The following is an 8,833-nucleotide window of genomic DNA, read 5'->3' as shown; positions in this document are numbered from 1 at the left end:
TTTCCCTTGCTACTCACTGCTACCCCTACTGTGTACTCTACTGTCTACTCTACTGTCTACTCTACTGTCTACTCTACTGTCTACTCTACTGTGTACTCTACTGTCTACTCTACTGTCTACTCTACTGTCTACTCTACTGTCTACTCTACTGTCTACTCTACTGTCTACTCTACTGTGTACTCTACTGTGTACTCTACTGTCTACTCTACTGTCTACTCTACTGTGTACTCTACTGTGTACTCTACTGTCTACTCTACTGTCTACTCTACTGTCTACTCTACTGTGTACTCTACTGTCTACTCTACTGTCTACTCTACTGTCTACTCTACTGTCTACTCTACTGTGTACTCTACTGTGTACTCTACTGTGTACTCTACTGTGTACTCTACTGTGTACTCTACTGTGTACTCTACTCTACTGTGTACTCTACTGTGTACTCTACTGTGTACTCTACTGTGTACTCTACTCTACTGTGTACTCTACTCTACTGTGTACTCTACTGTGTACTCTACTGTGTACTCTACTGTGTACTCTGCTTATGTCTATCGCCAGCCCTGCATGCCAGATAAACAGAGTCACAGTGGCCAGAGTTTGCCCGGGCCCGTGACAAAGTCTTCTGAAAGGGCCCCCCACATAATACATTTAATGTAATGGGGATTTGGGGACCCGATTCTCCCTGGGGCCGGGACAACTGAACTGACCTGTCGTCCTCCCTGGCAGTGGCAGTAACGACACCTCAATCAGCCGTCACAGTAACGACACCTCAATCAGCCGTCACAACCAGCACCGCTGAAAGCTTTGGTTTGGCAGGGCCCGGGACAAATTCATCTGAAAGGGCCCCCCAAACCCAATACATACAATGTAATGAGGATCCCTTTCTGGGCCCGGGACAAGTGACCCCTTTGTCCTCCCTTATTGGATTCCCTGGTCACAATACATAAGCAGCAACCAGTAAGAGTCACTTTACGTCAAACAGTCGATACAGTCTGGAGGGACACATTAGGACAACGAGGGTGAAGCCACATAAACAACACAGTCAGTCTCCAGGGGTCGGTTGCACCAACTGTCTTAGGACCAGTCTTAGCTCGGACCATGTGGTCCAACCGGCCCCAGGGCTGCTGACAGGTTGCCCGGGTCCGAGAACAAGCCTTCTGAAAGGGTCCTCGACCTAATACACATAATGTAATGGGGACCCAATTCTGGGCTGCCCTCTCTCCCTGGACCCAGGACACCTGACCCCCTCTCAAAGTAATTAGGAGGAATTCAGTAAGCAAATGGCATGAGGAAAAAAGCTCTTTCTCAGTCTCTCAGTTCTAGCTCTGTGACAGCACAGTCGCCTTCCAGATCTCAGTTTTTTAAATAGTCCATATCCTGGGTGTGACTGGTCTTTGAGAATGTTATGGGCCCTAGATAGCACTCTCTTTGTGTATAAGTCTTTCACGGCAGGGAGAGGTTGACGAATACAGCGCTCAGCAGAGCGCACTATCCTTTGTAGTTCTTTCTGTTCACGCACTGTGGCGTTTCCGTACCAGGTGATGATGGACCCTGTTAAGATGCTCTCCACTGCTGAGGAGTAGAAGGCTTTTAGGATGGGTGTGGAAACTTTGAACTTTTTCAATAGGCGCAGAAAGTACAGTCTCTGCCTGGATTTCTTAATGATGTTGTGTGTGTTGTTTGTCCATGTTAAGTCATTTGTGATGTGAACACCAAGGTATTTAAAGCACTCTACCCTCTCAACTGGTTGTTTGCAGATGGAAAGTGGAGTGTAGTTTCCTCAATACCCGCGGCCAGTGATATGTCAATCAGCCAATAGCAGTGTCCAGTGGGGTGAGAAGATCAGCCAATACCAGTGGCCAGTGATGCATCAATCAGCCAATGCCAGTGGCCAATGGAGATCAGCCAATACCAGTGGGCAGTGGAGATCAGCCAATACCAGTGGGCAGTGGAGATCAGCCAATACCAGTGGGCAATGGGGTGAGATGATCAGCCAATAGACCGCGGAACGTCTTTGGACAAGGGGGGCTGCAAGGGGTGAAGCCATTTTAGGACGGGCGGTTTGGGGGTCCTACCCAAGAAAAAATGCATTTCTTAGATGCAGATTCATGCATTTCAATGCATTTTGCATGAAATCTCACGCCGGCCAAGGCACTGAAAAGACGACGGACGGTCCATCCTACAGAAGGACGTCTGGCCACCCCAGGCCACAATCGCAAGAGGGGCTCTGTGCCACCAAAATTTTAGATCGGACAAGATGAGGCTATGCGCGGTATAGCCTACATGGACACGCATAACATCATCACAGAACGGTGCAGAATCAAATGTTCTGCACCTCGTTGGACGCTGGAAACGCAACTGAAAAACGGTGGGCTTGCTCGTACCAGTAGCCTACTCAACCTCGCCTATAGGCTACTTCTTCCGCGCGATTTTTAGTGCTGCGCTATTGCTTGGAACTCCAGATTTTGCAACATTCACGCGCATGTCAAATATTAATATTGGTTAAGGAATTGGTTTAGGGAAACACTTTATTGCATTATTACAGCGAGGGTTGTGTTTAAGTTTGACATTGTCCACGGGTTTTGACTTGGTTTTTTTAAAAGTCCTTCATTCATTTATTTTTCAAAAAGTTACCCGGGCCACGGCCCCCCTGGCCAGGCCGTTTCCGCGGTCCATGGATCAGCCAATAGCAGTGGCCAGCGGGGTGAGAAGATCAGCCAATGCCAGTGGCCAGTGATATGTCAATCAGCCAATAGCAGTGGCCAATGGGGTGAGAAGATCAGCCAATAGCAGTGGCCAGTGATATGTCAATCAGCCAATAGCAGTGGCCAATGGGGTGAGAAGGTTTGGAGACTCTTTTGGAGAATCATTCCATCCGTTTATCTCTAGCAGCAGTTCAATACCAGTCTGTTGGGACTTGTCTGCTCCTATAGCACGTATCCACAGCCAGCAGACCAGTGTTTCCCAACCAGGGGTACGTGTACCACTAGGGGTACATGAGCACACTGCAGGGGGTACTTGGAAAAATGTAATTTTAACAAATGCATGGGGCATAGTCACACTGGAATAGAAAAAGCAATGTAAAACATGAGTTAGGGAGTAACGAAAAGGCTTGGGGGGTACATGAGACAAAAAAGGTTGGGAAACACTGCATTAGACCAGCAAATTCATTCATTGTTTTCTCATGAAATTATAATTCACAAGTGAGACAGTTTCATTTCAAACGTTTAACGTGTTAATAGCTAACTAACACGTTAAACGTTTGAAATGAAATTGTCTCACTTCGCTATTTTAGTCTTCCAGAGGATCGGGTATCATGATCTCTCTCTCTCTTCTAGTCATGATCTTTAAAAGATTTTTCAATGGGCTTTTGTGATTTACATCATCGATAATGTAAATCACAAAAGCCCATTGAAAAATCTTTTAAAAATAGCCAACTCCCAAAGCACACACATACGCAAGCACAGCCTGGGAGCACGCGCGCACACACACACACACAACGCACGGACGTGGGTGCACACACAAGCATGCACACACACACACATGCACACGTGCACGCACGCACGCGCACACACACACACACACACACACACACATAGAAACATGTACACACACACACACACACACACACACACACACACACACACACACACACACACACATACACACACGCACACACACATATACACACACACACACACACACACACACACTCATCGCAGCAGCTTCATTTGCATCTAAACCCAACTGACCCTCCACCCTTATAAGTAGAAATCCCATCTGCATCACACACACACACACACACACACACACACACACACACACACACACACACACACACACACACACACACACACACACACACACACACACACACACACACACACACACACACACAGACACATTGATGTGCTGCGTGTGAGAGTGCATGTAGGTGGTGTGTGTGTGTGTGTGTGTGTGTGTGTGTGTGTGTGTGTGTGTGTGTGTGTGTGTGTGTGTGTGTGTGTGTGTGTGTGTGTGTGTGTGTGTGTGTGTGTGTGTGTGTGTGTGTGTGTGTGTGTGTGTGTGTGATGGCTATCTGGTCTGAGCTGCAGGGAGACTTTATTCATTATCATTCCCACCGGACATGAAGGAGGGATAGAGAGAGGGATAGAAGAGAAGAGGAGAGAAGAGAAGAGAAGAGAAGAGAAGAGAAGAGGAGAGAAGAGAAGAGAAGAGAAGAGAGGGAGAGAAGAGAAGAGGAGAGAAGAGAATAGGGAGGGATAGAAGAGAAGAGAAGAGAAGAAGAGAGAGAGGGATAGAAAAGAAGAGGAGAGGAGAGAAGAGAAAAAGAGAGAGAGGGAGAGAAGAGAAGAGGAGAGGAGAGAGAGATGGATAGAAGAGAGGAGGAGAGAGGAAGGGAGAGAAGAGAAGAGGAGAGGAGAGGAGAGAAGAGAAGAGAAGAGAAGAGAAGAGAAGAGAAGAGAAGAGAGGAGAGGAGAGAAGAGAAGAGAAGAGGAGGGGAGAGGAGAGAAGAGAAGAGAAGAGAAGAGAGGAGAGGAGAGGAGAGGAGAGAAGAGAAGAGAAGAGAAGAGAAGAGAAGAGGAGAGAGAGAGAGGGAGAGAAGAGAAGAGGAGAGGAGAGAGAGAGAGAAGAGAAGAAGAGAGAGAGAGATAGAAGAGAAGAGAAGAGAGAGAAGAAAAGAGAGAGATGGATAGAAGAGAAGAGAGGAATAGAAATAGGGAAGAGAGGATGAGAAGAGAAGGAGGAATGGAGAGAGGGAGAAGAGGAGAGACATAGAAGAGAAGAGAGAGAGGAATAGAAGAGGAATGAAGAGAGAGAACAGAGGAGAGAGGGATTGAAAGAGGGAAGGGGGGAGAAGAGAATGAGGAATGGAGAGACAGATAGGAGAGGAAAGAGGAGGAGAGGGAGGGAAAGACGGACGAGAGAAAGAGAAGAGATTGATAGAGAAAGGGATGAGAGGATGAGAAAAGAGGGATCGAGAGAGGGAAGCGAGAAAGGCAAGAGAGGAAGAGACCGGAGAGAAGAGGAAAAGAGAGAGGGATGAGACCAGAGAGAAGAGGAAAAGAGAGAGGGAAGAGAGAAGAGGAAAAGAGAGAGGGATGATGTGGAAAATAATGAGAGAGAAACACGGATGTACACACACACACAAAGACACACACACACACACAAAGACACACACACACACAAAGACACACACACACACACCCACACACACACACACACACACACACACACACACACACACACACACACACACACACACACACAAAGACACACACACACATACAAAGACACACACAGATACTCCCCTCTCACACACAGACACATACACATACACAGACACACACACAGACACACAGACACACAGACACACACACACGCACAGACAGACACACAGAGATACCCCCCCACACACACACACACACAGACACACAGACACACAGACACACAGACACACACACACACACACACACACACACAGACACACAGAGATACCCCCCCACACACACACAGACACACAGACACACACACACACACACACACACCCCCCCCTCGCACACACACACACATATCCACCCCCCCCCCCCCCTCACTCCACTCGCCCCCTGTGGAGGTGGATGAGTCATTCTTTTTCTGGACGCGCTGCATTACTCTGGTGCTGCATTACAGCTAATGACCCCCCTTTAGATACTACACACACACACACACACACACACACACACACACACACACACACACACACACACACACACACGCGCACGCAGACACACATACCTTAGATACCACACACACACACACACACACACACACACACACACACACACACACACACACATACCTTAGATACCACACACACACACACACACACACACACACACACACACCTTAGATACCACACACACACACACACACACACACACACACACACACACACACACACACACACACACACACACACACACACACACACACACACACACACACACACACACACACCTTAGATACCACACACACGCACACACACACACACATGCCCGCACACACGCACACACACACACACGCACACACACACACAGATATTTGCGCCAATGGCGTATTTGCCATTGAGGAAAGGGAGGACGATCCTCCCTCAAAATAATAAAGCCAGATCTTCCAGTATAAAGTACTGAAAACAAAACATATTTATTATATCTTTGTTATATAATTGTTAGTATTTTATAGCTATTTAGCGATAAAAACATATACTTTAGCGCTTATAATTCACATAATAGACCTTGGAGGACCGTCCTCCCTTCCATCCTCATTGACTTCCATTGTAAATGGTGAAAACTCGGGCGTAGCGCGGGCTTTACTTTTTAACATTGAAGTGAATGGAGCATAGGGAGGACTTTCCTCCCTTTAGGCGGGTCTAGAGCCATGGAAGTAATCTGCCTATCAGCGAAGCTGAATTTATCAAAAGCCAATCAGAATATGACGACTTGGGTTGACAGACGACAAGCATGGACTCGGTCGTCATGACAACAATATACAAATCTACCGTGTGAGAAGAATGCGGCAGCAGACAGTGGAAAGTTTGGAGTAATTGGCGAATGTTTTATGAACCCTTAGGCTAATAAATTAAATACAAATGAAATATCAACTGTTTTCATGTTGTGAATCGCGCAATACCACTCCCTGGATTTAGATTGAAAACCAAGTGGAAAGGTCAGTGTGTTTATTCAGTCACTCACGTCACTTGATCCAATGCAATCGAAGCACGGATGCAAATCGCATTCATTCAAATGGTCGGACCATCATCAACGTTTTTAAAAGGTAGTCTTGTTTCAGCATGTCCTACGTGCACAAATGATAGTCTCAATGCTTGTCATTGCGTTTCTCCGTCGTGCTTTTCTCCGAAAAGAGGATTATTTACAAATGGGAATAAGAATGCTTTTGGCTGAATGCACTGACCCTAGACTGGCGTTCTGTTCTCCCTCCTCAAGACGAGAAACATGACAGCACGAAGCTTTAAACTCTTCATAAAACGTCTCTGGCTAAACTTCCAACATGTAGCCTACATAATGTTATGTAGTTTCATTTGGGTGGAATTAGGAATACTAGGCCCGGATTTACAAAGCAATATGTGCAACGTATTTTTTATTCGGAACCTAGGCCTACTGTAGTGAAATAGCCAATAATCAGACGCACGCCATTCCGTAGACAAGGCTCGTCAGCTCCTCCTTCCACAGCTGCGCTGCTGTCGCTCTCAACGCAGGTTCAAACGCAAAACGGATAGGTGACTACAACGTCGTAGGCCATGTACCATGTTATGGATCATATAAGATTTTAAAAATAAGATAATGGAAGGGGTTTAAAATGTTTAAAAATATGTACGAATATTTTGGAAGGAGTTGAGTTTCAAACCCTTAGGATATTCTATGTCACTCAACATCCTAGGCATTCCTAGAGTCTTCAGAATTGTCCATTTATATGGTAAAAAAAACAACAACACACACACACACACAACTGACAGGGTGAAATGCCATGCTGCCTTTGGTCAAAGTTAAATATACTCCCTATGAAACTTTCTACTTTCTATAATATTTTTCTTCACTCTTCTCTTTCTTTCCCCTCAAACACTTTGGGCAGGTATGATAATATATTATACAAAGTTTGTTGCAATTATTTTATAGATGTCATACAGCTTTCCAGACAACACAATGCCATATCAGTTAAGTTGCCTAGTAGGCCTACAACCTAATACTAAACATCTGCCATTACTAACCCCATTTACCTGCATCTATTCGACTGACCACCTCCTTGTCCTCCCTAATTTTTATGACCAAAAGACGCCACTGACGCACACACACACAAACACACACACACACACACACACACACACACACACACACAGAGCCCTCTACATTGCTCTTTTTATCTCTGCCAGCATCCCTTTTCTGTGCAGTGTAATACTAGTCAGAGTAGCTACAATAATAACAGGTGATTACACACACACACACACACTCACACACACACACACACACACACACACACACACACACACACACACACACACTCACACACACACACACATAATAACACACAATAACAGGTGATTACCAGACATGGCAACCAGGGCTTTGAACCGCTTCAAGGAACGAAAACCAAAACCGGGAACTTTTTGTATTTTACAGGGAACAGAAACAAGACCGGAAACATTATTATTTTAATGTTCTGGAACAGGAACACTTAACCGGTTAATACTGCTTTTATTTCGTTCGTCAAACAAAAAAAAGTTGGCCTAATTATTTTCCTGTGCACGTTACCATGACGGCTGAGGTTCACGTCCTGTTTGACATCAAACATTCGCTGACTGAATGGAGAGAGAGCAGTGGATTACACCTCCACTCCACATCCGAAATAAGAGAACCCACTGTCATACAAAAGGGCTGAGTTCCCATTACATCGTTGTTAGACATTTTGCAGAGAAGCGTGTTTAAAGCGCACAAGAATGTTCTTCGTTAATCGGCATCCATGGCTGCTTCAAATGCAGATATGCAAAAACTCGCAATGTCCATTATAGCGCTCCCTGTAACCCAAGTCAGCATGGAGCGTGCATTTTCATTGAGGTTTATTCCTTTTCCACTTAGGTCGTCCCTGAAGGACAAAATTCTGCATGATATTCTTTTCATCCGGTTGAATTAACAATTTGATATGTAGGCTTACCCATTTGCACTTACGTCTTTCTTGGTTAATTAACATCAGATATGGGAAGTAATCAGCTGACATGAACTAAATTAACCATTCCAGGAGCAGTATTTTTTTGTTCTAACCGGTTCAGGAACGTCAGTTTATT

This window comes from Engraulis encrasicolus, chromosome 3 (assembly GCF_034702125.1).
Source record: "Engraulis encrasicolus isolate BLACKSEA-1 chromosome 3, IST_EnEncr_1.0, whole genome shotgun sequence".
NCBI classification, from domain to species: domain Eukaryota; kingdom Metazoa; phylum Chordata; class Actinopteri; order Clupeiformes; family Engraulidae; genus Engraulis; species Engraulis encrasicolus.
This window is presented reverse-complemented; position numbering follows the sequence as displayed.